The following is a 16,934-nucleotide window of genomic DNA, read 5'->3' on the forward strand; positions in this document are numbered from 1 at the left end:
CTGTATTTTGATTTTCAAATAAACCCTTTGAGAGGTACAAAAACGCGTTTCAACCATCTGCTTCCCATGTGGGTGTACTGTCGATTTTGGCTCATTTGGGGAACTGTAAAGTAGAGTGACAACTGAACGCAGTGCCATAAAAGACCTTCTGGACTATCTATCTGGACGAAAGGTCCCGGCTCTGAGGAATCCTTACTCGGACGTGGCAATATATAGAAAGACGAAGACGAAGACGAAGACGAAGACGAAGACGAAGACGAAGACGAAGACGAAGACGAAGACGAAGAAGAAGAAGACGAAGACGAAGAAGAAGAAGAAGAAGAAGAAGAAGAAGAAGAAGAAGAAGAAGAAGAAGAAGAAAAAGAAAAAGAAGAAGAAGAAGAAGAAGAAGAAGAAGAAGAAGAAGAAGAAGAAGAAGAAGAAGAAGAAGAAGAAGAAGAAGAAGAAGAAGAAGAAGAAGAAGAAGAAGAAGAAGAAGAAGAAAGGAAAACCAAAAAAGTTTGGAAGAAACAAGAAGCAGAGAGGAAAATACTTCCTTCACTTTGGATTCTTTCATTTACAGAATTTCTTTCAAATTGGATGTCTTGGATGTTTAAAGTTTTAATTAAAAAAAAAAAATGTGATAAGCTTTGCACAATGAGCAAAACGGTATGTTGGTTTGATGTTAATTTAGTGAGTTCATGGACTGATATTTATGGATTGTAACAATATGAATGTTTCTTGGTCTGTAGTTGTTAACTAAACGCCGCATGGCTTGTGAAATTCTTGGATTGATATTTATGGATCGTTAGTGCCTGGTAAATGAATAATTAAGGACGGTGACGGAAACAACCCAATAGTCATTTTGTTTTGACATATTCATGGATTGAGTGATATTGTGAAGTTACATTTTTTTGGGGGGGGGTGGAAAAAGGAAGATATAACACACATGAAGTTACAATGCCAATTCCGGGATCCAAATAAAGCAAGGGAGCAATGCATGACATGGCTTCCTCCACATGTATGCTACAAACGAAGCTGTGAAGGTCTATTAAATAACATGCTTCTTCTTTGCATGAGCGAAGAAGGGTGGGTTAATTTCCCCAGAATGACTTTTAGTACGACTTGTAATACAACCTCTCACCAGAGTAGTGTTATGCCATATATATTTACATCGAGAAAATTGGGGTCCTCCCCACACCCTGGATTCCTGGGACGATGAATTTTGTATTTTGTTTTTTTAAAACTGCTGAAACCCAACAGTACACACCCCGAATACAACCACCAGTTTTTAACTCATTTCGTCCAGCAGTTCAGAAATGCAGGAAAGTCAAACAAGCAAATAAAAAAAAACTACTTTAATTATAGGATGATTATTCTGATTCTCCTTCTCCTTCTACTTCTCCTTCTTCCTCCATGTGGCTCATGATGCTGGGATTCCAGGTTCCAATTTACTTTGTTGATTTGTCCATTGTTTACAAATGTCCTTGTAATTCATGTAAAAGTACAACGATGTCTCCCCAGGCCCTTGTCCTACACGTGATATACATGTACGAGCTGAGTACAGTGGTGGCTTAAAATGGTGAGGACAACAGACCAGGATGCTGGAGGTTGTTGGTTCAAATCAAGCTGAAGGCAGCAGTGTGAATGGATTTGGATTCCAATCTTTAGAAAGTCAAGGTGGTCTCAGGAAAAATGGCATGCCACCATTTGATTGTCAGTAAACACCCACCTGGCTCATTGATCTTCAGGGCGAGATAATGTCCAACCCACCTCTTGTTTAAAGTCTACATGTGAAGCTGGACTCATTGTGGTTGACATATTCCCTTCCCAGTGAAAGTATGTCAATTATTTGTTGAATATAAAAAGCTCATCCAGATGTAGAACACGAATATAAATAAAAGCTGTAAATACAGCAATAATAATTTGAAAGGTCACATCTGTAGGCTTCCTCTCTGTGTTTCTGCACACTTAATCTGATCTATATATCGAAGTATCATCTGTCTATTGCATGCACAATTGACCGGGGTTGAATCATGAAATTGACCCACTGAACTTGCATTATTACTCAAGTATGGCTGTGCTGCTTATGTGGGTCACCTCTATATTAGGGCAGGGATTTGGTATTTGGCTTGGGTATCAGTAAACAATGATTTACTGTTCGCAAGGCGCAATGGGATTTCCAACATCCACCAGTGAAGGATAGCATCCAAGACATCCGACTTAATGTGTTCTATGAGAAACAGAGTAGTTAATGATACCTGTAAAGCACCAAAATGAGTTTATAGTTGGGAAGGGAATCCAACCCACAAGAGCAAAACAGCAGTTTGATTTACGCAGCTCAAAGGCAAGTATGCTTGCTGCCTCTGAGCCATCCTGTCCTTTGTCTGACCCATCCCATCTACACATGGTTCTTCACGAAACTATTGTTCCAAAATCCAAACAAGGCAAACGAGCACCTATTTGTCCCCCAAAACACAAGCCAGAGTGGACCAGAGCTAGGCCAGTATAATGAAGATATGCCAAACAATTCCTACTTGATTGGCACCTTATTAAAGGCCCGGTCACACCTTGACGTTTTAGCCAACGTATGCCGATTTTTGAATTTTTTTTCTAAAACGCTGGCACACGTTGAATACATTATGGGTAAGTTTTGATAACATTGAGAGCACGCTGAAAAACACTGCCATACGTCGTTGTACGTTGGCTTTAAACGTTGTACTTTTTGGTTGTCCTCAAATTTTTTCATGCTTGAAATTTCACGACGTATGCCGGCGTATGACTCACACGTTCCGCTATGCTGGCCACAAGTTGTATGCACGGTCTGCGATCGTTGACAGACGTCAACACATGCTACTTGTAAGTTAATCATAAGTTGAGACACGCCGAGGTAATGTTTAGCGTACCCGAAACTTATTTCTAACCTATGATTAACGTGTTGTTGGCACGTTACGCGATTGTTGCCACACATCGACAGACGTTACTTTTAAGTTACTCATCGGCTGAAAGACGTCGGTATAATGGATCGTCCTTGCATCAGCGTCCACGGCCACGGCCAGGACACTTATTTGCAGCATTCTTCAAACTTTTCTTCGGCATGACGAGGATGTTCACACTTCGATGTCTAGCTTGGCTATGATTCCAATTGTCCATCGGCAGCGTCTATTTAAAATAGTCGAGTTTGAGCGTTTTAACACGTTCAGAAGAAACGCTTCAAATTTCCAAACCCCAGCATCAAAAAACAAAGGCGAGTGACAGCAATTTAAATCGTTCATTGTAAACAATGAAAATAGCTGAGTGGTACCGTTTAAAAGTCGTTGAGTGTAAAAAAAATCCAATTGTTGAGCGCAAGCGTCTACTTTCAATAGTGGAGATGCAGCCATTTAAATCGTTGAGTGGCAGCCTATGAATAGCAAACCCTACATCACCGGCAAAGATAAACTGCCGCACGATATGGATAAGTTAGGCTATCGTTGGGCATAGTTTGTGAACGCCGGCTTCACGATAATTATTCGTTGGTATATCGTATCTATAAGTAATCAAAGCGCTCTATGCACATTATTAGTTGATTGTGCATTTGTCCAACCCGTTATGAATAGACGTAAATCGTAAAAACAAGCTATAGCTCATTGTTGAAAAAGCCCCATAAAAAATTAGCCGCGAAGAACTTCGAACAATGGTGAAAAGATGTCTCCTACCCGTGGACACGCGGACGCAAGGACGATCCATCATAACCCACACCCTCCCCCTCACACTCACCTACTACTGCCAACATGAACAAACTACTACTAATACTAATACTGATACTGATACTGATACTGTTACTGCTGACATGGACATCGACTTAAAAAGGACTCGAAAACACTGTTGGGTTCCCCTTTTATGAGCAGCATTTTTATATACCAATTCCCAAAACCGCTGGGAACACGTCTTTATATGGCAGTTGTAAGCTAGAAACACGTTCATTTATTTTTTTTTTTGTCGACCGGAAGACGTCATTGGAATACGTCTACATGCGTCGATGTGTGTTGAGACTACGTAAAGAATTGGTTCAAAGCACGTCAAACATAAGTTAGAAATAAGTTTCGCGTAAAAAAGACATTACCGCGACGTGTTTCGACTTATGAGTGGCTTATAAGTAGCCTTTGTGGACTTGTGTAGGCATCCACATATCGTGTGTAAAACTTATCCCCATCGCATGCGGAACGTGTGTCATACGCCGAGTACGTCGTAAAATTTTGAACATGTTTAAAATATCTTGACGTACTCTACTTACTACGACGTATGATAGCGTACTTTAGCGTTCTACTCACGTATACCAAACTTCCTCATACCGTATTTGACGTGCCCCAACGTTTTAGAGACATTTTTCTTAGGTCGGCATACGCTGGCAAGATCGCCAAGGTGTGACCGCGATGTTGACACTTCCATTTCTACGGCAGTTATGATTCGAATCGTTGTGCGTCAGCCTTTTAATAGGCTACGTCACGACATCGTCGGCGATGCGTGCAACGCGCTATGCCTAAGTTAGACTATCGTTGGGCATCGGTTGTGTAGGCCGACAACAGGTTCAGCATTCATTGGTATAAGTTATCTATAACACAACGAAACGTTCTGTGTCCGTTACCAATGTGTTATACATAAGACCAAGTCGCTATGAATACGTCCGAATCTTTAAAAAAAAACATCAAAAGTTCAACGTAAGCCAGCGTTTTACATACATTTTAATACGTTGCCATCGCTGGCTAAAACGTCAAGGTGTGACCGGGCCTTTAGAAAAGAATGGAATTAATAGAATGTGAGACAGGCTTCGACAAGCAAATATAATCTTTGAATTTCGGTTTTGTAACATAAAATTCCTTCAATAATGTGGTGGCCAAAAGGGTTCAGTAGTGTTTTGTCATCATTCATCACAAACCAAAACAGGCAACTATCAATCATGAAAGTGTAGAAAAAGTTGGTCAGTTTTTCGGAACATACTGAAGACTTTCTTTTTATTTCCGAGAGAGGAAGATTTAGTTGCGGTTTGGACTGGAGAAAATCCCAAAATTTGGGGTTTGGACTTGGGATCTTAATTGCTTGTCACACACCATTTGCACAGTAAAAATGGCAAGCTGAACATTCTTAAGCCGGATCCAACCAAATTCCATTGGAGACTCCATCAAAGAGTGCAGGCATGTCTTACACCCTGCATGGCAGCAAAACCTCCATGCGTAGGCAATCATGCAAAATATCTATCGAGATTTGTCTGTTTGTGGGTTTGTTTGTTTATTTGACTTCTTATGTGGAGGTGGAGATTTCAGGTAAACACCATTTTAGTACTAGTTAATAGATGATGTTTTTGAGTTTATTCAACTCTTCTGATTAAAAATAACCTCTTACCAAAATATAATTTTACATTAAAGACCCCAAAATAGCATTCAAAGATAGCCGCCTTAAAAAAAAAAAAAAGAAAAAAAGAAGGGAACCAGTTGTAATCAAGTCTGCTGGGCTGGCTAACTGTCTGATCTGATTTATTACTCTGTGCTTGTAGCACAAAGCGGGGTTAAGCAGTTGGTTCATTCTGTCTGGCTGTCTGTTTGTCTGTCTCTGTCTACAGATGTCAGTCTATGTGATCGAGGAACTGCTTGATCTCAATTTAATTTCATATTTTGAACACTGTAGAACATAAATCAGAACACGAACCTGAAGTTTAGCAGTACTTTGACTCTGAATTTGGCAAATTGTACATCCTTAAGCTCATTTCTAATATGCATGCACACAGAGGAGTAAGATAATTTTTGAAGCCGTGAAGTCCTTTCAATATTCGGGTATGTCCTTTCTTCCATCCGTCTGTGAAAAAGGAAGAGGAAGGAACCTTTCTAACCCACCGTGTTTAATTTGAAAGGCTTCTAAAGTGTAATTCTAATGGGTTTCCTTTGTTTCTCGGCTTTGCCAATTTCATATTAAAAAATGCCAAACTGAACCGTTTCCTTCGGACATGGATGCGATTTATTTTATTCTATTATTATTATTATTATTATTATTATTATTATTATTATTATTATTATTTTTTATAGCTCTGTCTGTCTGGCAGTCAAACAAAATTGAAAATCATTCCAAACAGGAAACTTACTGTTTTTAAGGACGTCATAAAGGACACAAACAACAGGCATGAATAACGAATGTAACATGTTAAATACGGTGGTTTAAGAGACGCTGCATCAACGCAGCTAAACCTCCAAAAATATGTTTACCCTCACTGAAGGAGAAGCTGTTGTATTTGGGTCTGTTTGCTTGTGTTTGTTTGTCTGCACAGAACTTTTGTCTTTTCCTCTGCAACCGCTTGTCAGATTTAGACAAATTTTTCACCATATAAGCGACTACTCATGTAGAGTGTTTTATTGATAATTATGACGTCATCGGTCACGTGATGTAGCAACCATGTTGGAAAAATGGAAAAACTTTGGACTTCTATCTCTGAAACCGCACCAAGGAAAAATAGAAACTTGGCACATGGCAAGTACTCCTCATGGGGAAATAAATACGATTTTAAAAAATGATGTCATCGGTGCCTTTGTTATGATGTCATAATCGCATATTTCGAATGCTACATGTGATCAGTATGAAAAATTTTGAGGGTCATCTCAGGATAAATAGTCCACAGAAAAAAACTGATGATGTCATCGGTCATGTGATTCAGCAACCATATTGTTTTTTTGTTTTTTTTAAACCTTCAAAAATCTTCTTCGCTGAAGTGGCTGAACAGATTGAGGTGAAACTTTACACGTATGACCGCCTGTCCATGAGGAACAAAAGTTTCACACATATGCCGTCATAGGTCACATGGTTTGGCAGCCACATTGGATTTACCCTAAAACCTATAAAAATAATCTTCTCCAGAAAGGATGGACAGATTGATGGGGAAATCCTCCGAGCTTCATGATGTTGAGTTTTATGGATAGATTGTAGATGGGGACACATTTTCTTATTTACATTCTTTCCTTAAATGTTGAAGGTCAAGGTGATATGGTGGTCAGAAAAAATATGCCCATCAATTGGATCACGGACCAAGGGTAATTCGCCATCGATTGCCAAAGGTAAGCCTCCCTAGTCGGGGGAGGCTTACCTTTGGCATCGCTTTGTGATCGCAGATATCTGGTTTAATACCGTAGGATTTAATGCAAAAAACATAAAGAAAAAATTAACGAGCAGATATGGATTCAGCATCACAATATTAACATAAAACCACTTGTTATACACTTGAACTAAGAAATACCACAGAGTTTTTAATTGGGGGCTTTCTCTGATTTTGATTGAATCTGCTATGCATTCCTAAACTGCTGGACGGAATGAGCTGAAAATTGGTGTTTGTACTCAAAGTGGGGGGAGGGGTGCACGGGGTTGTTTTAGGGGCAAAAATAAATACAAATAAATCATAGTCCCAGGGGCTGGGGGTGTACAGAGTGGTGAACAGACCCCAATTCTCTCAATGTAAAAATGTATCATATAGCGTCACTCCCAGTGTGAGGTGGCATTGCAAGTCATAACTCGAGCAAAGTCAATGGCATGCCATCACAAATCCCCATGCTTCCCACCTAAAGAAAAGTTGAAAGATGGGAAAAAAGTTCCACCATGAATGATCCACTATCAAATTTTGAGTAAAAAAGCCCCAAACTACTGTTTTGACTCCTGTAATCCTTAGTGATCTCCACCCCCTGGGGCATAAACCATTGTCAAATCCCCCACCCCCCCCCCAAAAAAAACATCACATATTTGATGCATCCCCTGATTGCATACACAAAGTTTCATGAAAAATGTGCACATATATATTAGAGATTTAAAGGGGGTGGGGGAAGAAGAAATTGACAAGTAGGGTATTCAAAAAGGGAATGGAGGAAGAGGCGAAGAGATGGCAGCAAGGACAGTTGTGGGTGAGTGTGACACATGAGAAAGGAAGGAAGGCGGGGTGTTGGAAGGCACGTACCATTCTACTATTTCTTCCACGACTGCAAGCAATACGTAACGACCAGAACAATCGTACAGCACACATGTCTCTGAATGATCCTTTAATCTAAAACTTCTGCATCAAAACATTGAAAGACGAACCTAAAGCCAAAAGGGCCACCAATTCCCTTTTCGCTTCATCGTTACACGGGCCACGCAGTGCATCAATAAAATAAATGTTTTGTAAAAAGGGTGGACCAATATATAGTCGGTATCAACCTAAAGGACTACCATTGTGGCAGAAATCACGATGTTTCTCTGCGGACTTGGATTGTGGAGACGGCTGGTTTTTGTTCATCCAATGGAGTTTCCATGATACATTGCCCCCTGCTGGCACAGCACAACAATGGATAGTGGGGACGAATACGACATCACTGGTATGGTGCCACCTGAACAATCTTGCACGACCAATTGAGGTTGTTTGAACAAAACAATGTGTAACAGTGAACAGTGGCCACGCTTAGAAGGATATGTCTACATGCCACACAGCGATGGAGTGCATTGGAGTGCAGCGTGGCAAGGTCAGAGCAATCTAAAGGCTGCACGCATCGTTAGCGTTCGCCTCTGGATGCTGTCAACGGTAAATGTTCTCAGGAAAGCATTCAGCTGCTGATTTTATGTCAGCAAAGGCAAATATACAAGAGCTTTGTACTTTCACGAACAGATGTTAAAGTTATTGTCGTACTAACCCTCACAAGTCGCAATCCCAGGAGAGAATTCGCCATTTTTAGCAGCACAATGTTCAGACAGAAGCTAAACAATCGCAACACCCATTTGGCCTACATTGGTGACTTCGATGAATTATTATAAAAAATAGCTTTTTAAGATTTTCTGATCACTGAATTGGTTACAGATTATAGCGAAAATAAAGCAACAGTTGCTTCCATCAAGCTGACCTTTGGAAATGATTTGTCGATAAGACAACCATAAACAGGACTTTTAATTCAGAAAAGTCTTCCTACCAAAACCTTGCCCCTCAGGAAGGATGGTCATGTCGATCCACTTGTCACTTATGAGATAAACTTTTCAGAGGTTTAGTAAGCTTGGTGTTGGCTTCACAGTTAAGGTGTCTGGCTTAAGATCTTAGGGTCTTGAGTTTGAGCCCCTGTCTCTTCCGTTAAATAACACCAGGTGGGTTGATTCAGCCTGTCACCCTTCTGAGCTCGGCAAAAGAAGTACCAGGGAAATGGAGCAATGAATCAGCGACACATCTGTGCTCCCAGCAACATACTACCAGCAGCCATAGGCTGCATATGAATTCAATTATCCCTCCAACTCAGCTTTGCAATGTGCATTAACAAGGCTCAAGCACAATCTTTCCTCCACCTCCTCCCCCCCCTCCAAGCAATGTTAGGTACCCTGTTAGTATAAAATAAGAGGTTCAGTCTCTCAATCACCTTGGGCTTGCCACCTGTAAAATCACTTTTGGACAGAGATTTTCAAACCCACCTCAAAAGTCATACACACAGACTGTGCATCATCTTTAAGAAACACCCATAAAACCTGGTAAAGCATTTATAGAGAATTGCTGTCCCTCATGTGCCGGCGTTCCTCCTCTCAATCATCGATGTTATGGAATTAAAAGCTCTAAAAAAAACATTTTAACCTATCAAGAGGCCAAGGCATAGGGCCATTTGTCTCTTACAGACTTGCACAGCCTCTTCGGCTTTATCAGCTTTCATCTGGTTTGCAGTTTGCACCCCTGCCCCTTTCAGCCTTCCACCTGGGACTTTGGCCAGCATGCAAACCGAAAATTACTTTCAAAATCCACGGTTCATATGGGAGAGTTGGCTTAACCCCACCCTCTCCAATCACCCTCACTTAAAGCAGGGGAGGTTTCACCATGCAGCTCCCCTGCTGGGAATTTAATTTCACCACATCCTTTTTCACCACCATCCCCCATCCGAAACCATGATCTTTTCTACCCCATTACCCACCCCTTTCCAAATTTTCAGTCATTCCTTCCTGATAGATTGCTTCTGTATCCATCTTGTCCACCCAATGCATCCTCCCCTATCCCTCATTCTTCCCCACATCCCTTATTTGTCCTAATCTCCCTCTATTTTGTCCTTCAACCCTGCTGGTAGTCCCCCCCCCCACCCTCTATCTACTATTCTTTTAGCTTCATTATGTCCTGATGCATTCAGTGTTCTAGTTCTTCCATGAGCTTCGACTATGTATACAAGACACAATTTAACTTTTAGTCTGATCCCATTCTGCTGGGAATCTAACCCAGACACAGACAGCTCTTAGACAAGCTCACTACCAAATGAGATGTCAAAGTGTCCTGAAATCATTAGGCGTGGCTTAATAAACGCCTCACATTTAATCAGAAACAGGTGGCAATACATGAAAACCAGGATACCAACAGATTATCAAAATACACCCATACATTAATTCATCCAATTACAGAAACCTGATCAGGAAAAGGTTACACTAAAGTTTATTCTATGTCCTAAATGCTCTCAAACAATATCCAAAAAGGTCCTTTTCTGTGGCTGTGAAGTCCATTTATGAGCTTATAATGGCGAACACAAACTTATACAAGTACGTACCAACGGTTTTGAGTTAAAAGAATTCAGTTTGAACCCAGTTGAAACACATGTCAGGCTGGTTACTAAGATGGTTGCCGTGGAAACATAATTCAGCCAATCACAGCGGTGATCCAATCAGTTTGAGATAATGTCATGTCGTGATATAATCAGCAATATGAAGGATAAATGTCGGTCGGTTTTTAAAATATTGCGGACACATAAAATACATGGACGATTGGTCGGTCCATGAGACGGAGCTCATTTTAATGTCCCCCGTCTCATGCCTTGTCAGAGGGGTGGGGACAAAAAAAATTGTCCAATTGCGTTGTCTGATCTTTCAAACACAGCTGAGTGGGTAAAGGTTCCAGGGTTTAGAAGGGGATCAGTGAAACCTTGCAAAACACAAAATCTGTGCTGCATGAAAGCTCAGGAATTGAATGGAGGGGCAATGCGTGCAGTCTGTGACTCTTGCCATTCCACGGGTGTACGGATGATAATCTCAAGTGAATGAAGACGTCCAAATAAGCAGAAGTCCAAATAAACAAATCATGACCCTCGTACTTATTCAAATTCCCCTCATACTTATTGTTGAGGCAGAACAAGCTGCAATTCAATCACTTTCATTTTCTCAAATAAATTAGTGACGTGGTGTGTTAATTGCAGCGGGTCACAACATGTTGAACATCACCAAGTTGGTCGATGTAAAGAGGACCTGCCGTGGTATCATCAAATTCTCAGGAGTCACAAGACTGCTCACTGTTTAGCTCCACTCATTTGTTCCTCTTTTTCCCCACTTGTGGAACCAACTTCCATATTCTCTTCAATCTCATTCTTCCCTCCAGGTCTTCAAGACCACTGTTCACCACCATCTCAGAGATCGTCCCCAATCCAATGCCATGATCTTTTCTACCCCCTTTAACCTTCCCACCCCCAACGCCAATCCCTCCTCCTTCCGAATGTCCAGTTTTCCCTCGATGGAGTTTCATTCTGCATCCATATTATCCACCACTCCTTACCACACCCATTGTTTGTCCAAATCTCCCTCTATCTTGGCCATTAACTCTGCTATTGGTGTCCCCCCACCCACCTCTCTCCACTGTTTTTGCATCCTTTTGCATCCTGATCCGTTCAGTGCACTTACTCTTCCACGAGCCTCGATAATGTACACAAAAACACATACCTAAGTGGCATACATGTAGTTGAATTCATCTGATAAAGAAGTCAATCGATAAAATTTCTCAAGTCACCCAGCAAGAGTATAACTAAGACAGGTAGACTTGTGGACACAAAATGAACACCAACGATTGGATCAACAATGCATTAAACAAAACACAAATGTGCACATGAATACCATCTATCCAAAGGTGGTCCAATCACTTTTGGATGACGCCTGTAGCTCATATCACAACAATGCCATTTGGCAGAGCTTAATGGTCACACTCAAGGTCTGATGGATCAAAGGAGCCCAGAAATGTCTACAGTGGTGGTTGCTTCCATGGGACTCAAAGAGAAACAAGGGTCGAGTTCCATTCACAGGAAATGTCACAACTCGGTGTAAGGTGAGTTTTGGTTCCATCAGATAAGCTTCAATTTTAGATGTATAAATGGCTGACCTCCACACTAGGTCTCATGTACTTGCTCAATATCACATGCCTCTTACCAGCTGCACTACATATATGTTCATTGGGGTTCTTGCTTTGGGTCCCAGTGATGACAAGAAGAAGAGGGTATGGTTGCTATCTTGAGAAAGATTTAAGGGTGGTTCAACTTCGTGTTGTAGTAATGCTAATGTCAACATCAAAGTTTTGATAAGTAAACGTTACGCCCAAACAGCAACTACAAGATAGCAAACAGTGCAACCTGGTATCAAGAAACCTCTAAGAAGATTGCACCACTTGCCACCCAAAGACAAGGTGCCGGATATAACTCACCTACTCTTTACAAAGCACTAACCCATGCGGGTATTTAGCATCGCCCAACTAACGCCAATAGACAGGACACCCAGTTTAACGTCCATCAGAGGGATGGCACACACACACACACACACACACACACACACACACACACACACACACACACACACACACACACACACACACACACACACACACACACTGATGTATCGCCCTGCCTGCGGAGCACCAGGGGGGCCGTTTATAGCTGGGCCGAGATTCGAACCCGGGCTAAGCTTAGAGGAGCATGTACATATGCCTATGTTATCCTGTCAGCCAGATACACAGTACAGTTTGGTTATGATCATACCTGGTGCGTAGTTTAAAGAGGCTTGCGTTTGTATGGATGATGATGAACAACCTGGTGCCAGACTCATCCGCAGAGATTCACAAAGTGAATGTCCACGTTTTCATGAAATTGTCACACACAAGTGATATTGCTCAAGAACTTAGTATTTGGAGAATGGAATCAAAACTCCACCAGCTTCCAGGTTTCTGGAACAAAAAAAAAAAACGTGCAAAGGTTCACTCAAACCATCCTCATATTTGTGCTGATCCACACACTTTGGCAGTAATACTCGTAATACTGCAGTTTCTTTACGGTGCAACTTCAAAAGATTTCAAAATCAGTTTATCCAGGTGAACTAGGTCAAGTATAATGATCTCAATAAATTCCTCTTTCAACTGAAAATCTGTTTATTCAGAGAGTCAGTGAGATTAAAATAAATAAATAAACAAAGCCATGCCTGTAATGTATGAGCAGACAAGGTATGCATCAGACTTCTCTAATTACTTCCGCCACCAAAGGTGGACGAAGGTTTTGTTTTCACCCCTGTCTGTCTGTTTGTTTGTTTGTTTGTTTGTCTGTGAGCACAATATCTCAAAAAGTTGTGTACGGATTCTGACGAAACTTTGTGGACACATTGGATGTGTTACACGGATGAAATGATTCGATTTTGGTGAAGATCTGAATCCGGATCTGGATACGCAAACTTTTTAATTCCTAAGTGATTCCTCACCATTGAGAGATCAGGCCAAAAGCGATATATCGCACGATATTTCAAAAAGTTGTGCAAGGATTATAACAAAGCTTGGTGCATGAGTTGGGGAGGTGACGATGACAAGCCGATTCGATTTTGGTTCAGGTCCGGATCCAGATCTGGCCTATCAGTGGCATACAAAAACGTAAACTGTTCAGCCTGGCAGGGCTATGTGCTCTCCCGAATGCCGTTCGAGTTCTCTTACAGTCATTCCTCTCAAAATGTCTGGCAGGTGGAATACCTTTCAATTCAACATTTCACAACAATGACAAAAAATTTAATCACAGAAAAGACGACGACCACGATGAAAAAGACAACAACAGTCGACCTGCTTTCCCCAGGTAAATGTGGAGAGCCTTGGGACAATTGGTTCGGGATCTTCATGTCTACGAGACCGTGTAAAGGTTGACAGACTTTTTCCTGGAGTACATGTAAAAATAGTTAGTTCTATATTTGTGCAAATATATTATCTTCCTTGATCAAGTTATACAATAGTGGGGCAACTTAGCTAAATATAGCATAGCAATTGTGCATTTTGTGAGGAAGGCACCAAATTTGGCACACTAGTAGCCTAACATAGTATGACCAGATTTGGTTATTGGGCCATCTCAAATTCAGCCGCTGATGGCTGTGGCAGCCATTTTCCACTGCCATCAAAAATTTTGAGATGGCCCAATATCCAAATCTGTTCATAATATGATAAGCTACTCATGTGCCAAATTTGGTGCTTTCCTCACAAAATGCACAATTGTTATGCTAAGTTGCCCCACTACAAGAAAAATGCACGTGTAGTAATTCTGGGTAAAACTAAGATGACAGCCAACAGTCATGTGTGCTGGGGAACAGAAGTGTATTATGAACAAACCGGCTGAAATTCACAGGTCTGCAAAACTTGGTGAAGCATGTCCTTTTGCAGAGTTGTTTGTTTGCGTTGAAGCGAGTTCAAAGTGAATTGGGAAGTAATTGTGAGAAGACTCACATGCAACCAATTACCATCACTCAAGGAAATATTAAATATATTTACAAGGAAATATGCTGATTTTGAAGAATTGCCAGATTTTGTTACACGTGAAATTACTGAAGAATTGGCCGCCATATTTGGAAGTGACATAATGATTGGAGCATCCTCACTGGTTCCGGTGAGTCAGAAATTCGACTCTGACTCTGGTCTCGTCAAAACAAAGACTTAAACGAGAAGGGCACTCTTTGGCGTCGCCAGTTTTCCTCCACCCACATTATTACATCATTACATATACTTGTACCAAGTTTGATTTAAATCCTTGAACCCAGATTCAAAATATTAAATAATTCTGGCTGCCAGACCATGCGTCTGAACATATTGAAATTTAAAACATATAATCCCCATGACTATTATATCATAATTGTGACATTTCACGTCGATTGATGGAGCGGTCCAAGACAGAAATATGGCTCTAAATCGGAGAAACGGGGAGAAACCTCCGTACACGGCTGGATGACCACAAAAGGGCGATGCGAACAGGTAACACAGATCAGTCAGCAATTGCACAGCACCACATCCAAACGGGGCATCAACTGGACCTCGGAGGAACCTGCACACTGGATGTCGCGCTCAACAAACACCGACGATTAATGCTCGAAGCCTGGCATGTTAAAGAACAGAGAGGTGGTCCAACAAGCGAAACCATTGATCTCCCTATACAATACAACCCATTGGTTAAAGCATCTATAAGGGGATGGCGCAAGAGCAAGGATACAGGTAGGTTCAACAATAGTCTTGGTATGCATACACCGCCACAATAAATCACCATGCTACTACATGTACTGCTCCACACACTGTGAACACACCACCACGCAACAACACACACAACTTTCACCAGTACATACACAACATATACAGGAGGTGCGTCAAACCGCACCCTCGTCCCGATCCACATGCAGAACCAAAATACAGTCTTTTAATAACCCGGAGCTACTGTGGCATGCACAGTTAACTGTGCATACGCATAATTACAATATCAGATTTTAAAATAACATTTTTGAAAAGACCAGGAATCAGCGGGAATCCAATGATGAGTGACATTGCAACATTCTGATAACCCAAAGATGTGCGCATGCTTACACACGTGACCGGAAGTAGTTCGCCATAAATGGTCACGTGTGGTTAGCTGTGCCTCTTGGCTTGAGAAGGCTTGTGGACCCGCAAACGAAACGTCGCCTGAGGAGGACTCTCCAGTTTGTTAAAAAAAAATTGGGGAGTAGAGTTTACTCGGACTTTGTTTGCTCGATTGGTTGGCTGTGATGTGAAGCTGAATGATGTATTTGTCCCAACCGCATCAATTTAATCACATGTTTGTGAAATACATGTATATGTATCACAGACATCCATGTCGGATGGCATCCATTGGGAAGAGGACTTTTCTAAAAAAAACTGAGTATGAAGAGGAGCAACTTCATGGCGTTGATAGCACCCAGAGTGCCCCAGGAGGTTACGTCACTTCCCCCAAGTTCATCGGCTGTGCTTGTCTGAAGTCAAGTGCGGTGTTGGTTCATTATGTGTGTGACTTGTGCTGCAGTTCCACCACAGTCTGAGACCCTGGAAAAAAGTGTGGAATGAAGGTGGGTATCAAAGGGTGTCACGTGTTATCAAAATGGTAACTTGTATGGTCATTGTAACAGAGTTTCCAGAACACGAACAAAGAGAAGGAAATGTTTCATGAAGAAGAATGTGACGTGTGATGAGACATGTGTCCATCAATTCAAGCCAGATTTGAAACGTGCCAACAGGCCTTTGGAGACATTCTTGCTCCACACCACACAACATATTCAAGGTTCAATCAACAGCCATAAAGCTTTCGGCAAGAGTGTTTTGGGAGCTGAATGGTTTAATTAACATGGAGTTTTTTCAACGTGACATTAATACAGGGTACTACAGTGACTTGTCATGCAATGAAGTGAAACAAGCAATATGCAAACGACAGCCAGGTATGCCAACTCAGGCATACCTGAGTGATGGCTTTACTGCATGACAGCATTAGCACTCACAGGTCAAATGTGACTATGATGACTAACCAGGGAGACGGATTGGGAAGTTCCAAATCACCCCCCTCCCCACCCCCATTCAGTCCAGACTTGTCACCTTGTGAGTCTTAACTATTTGAACCACTCAAAGAACATCTGCATGGCCTCAGGTTTAGACATGATGAACAAGTCAATGCAGGTGTGTTGAAAGCTCTGCGCACCTGTTCTCAACATTTTCTATTCAGATGGCTTTGAGGCGCAACCATAGCAAGCACGCTCATGTAATAGGGGAATACCTTCAGAAATAAATGGAGCAGGTGAGGTTTCATCAGCTCCAGCGCAATTGTTTATTTTACCAAATATAATGTCCAAACACGTATACAGTAAGTACTCTCATTCATGCAATGATAACTTAGTGAGAGGTGCACTTTTACTGCCAACAG

The 16,934-nt window shown here is 41.5% G+C and overlaps 1 protein-coding gene across 4 annotated transcripts in view; it reads right to left on the reverse strand.

Annotated features, from left to right (window-relative positions):
- The window catches only part of GLIS2 (GLIS family zinc finger 2), a 141,438-nt gene that overhangs the window by 52,893 nt on the left and 71,611 nt on the right, over window positions 1-16,934 (reverse strand). For 3 of the 4 annotated variants that reach the window (XM_085861361.1, XM_085861362.1, XM_085861363.1), the window contains one exon: window positions 12,762-12,946. The exons of the other annotated variant lie outside the window; for it this stretch is intronic. The gene's annotated coding sequence lies outside the window, so the exon portion shown is untranslated. The remainder of the gene's footprint in view (window positions 1-12,761; window positions 12,947-16,934) is intronic. 4 annotated transcript variants of the gene reach the window in all.

This window comes from Eptatretus burgeri, chromosome 17 (assembly GCF_056783735.1).
Source record: "Eptatretus burgeri isolate ZD-2024b chromosome 17, Ebu_testis_v1, whole genome shotgun sequence".
Taxonomy (NCBI): Eukaryota; Metazoa; Chordata; class Myxini; order Myxiniformes; family Myxinidae; genus Eptatretus; species Eptatretus burgeri.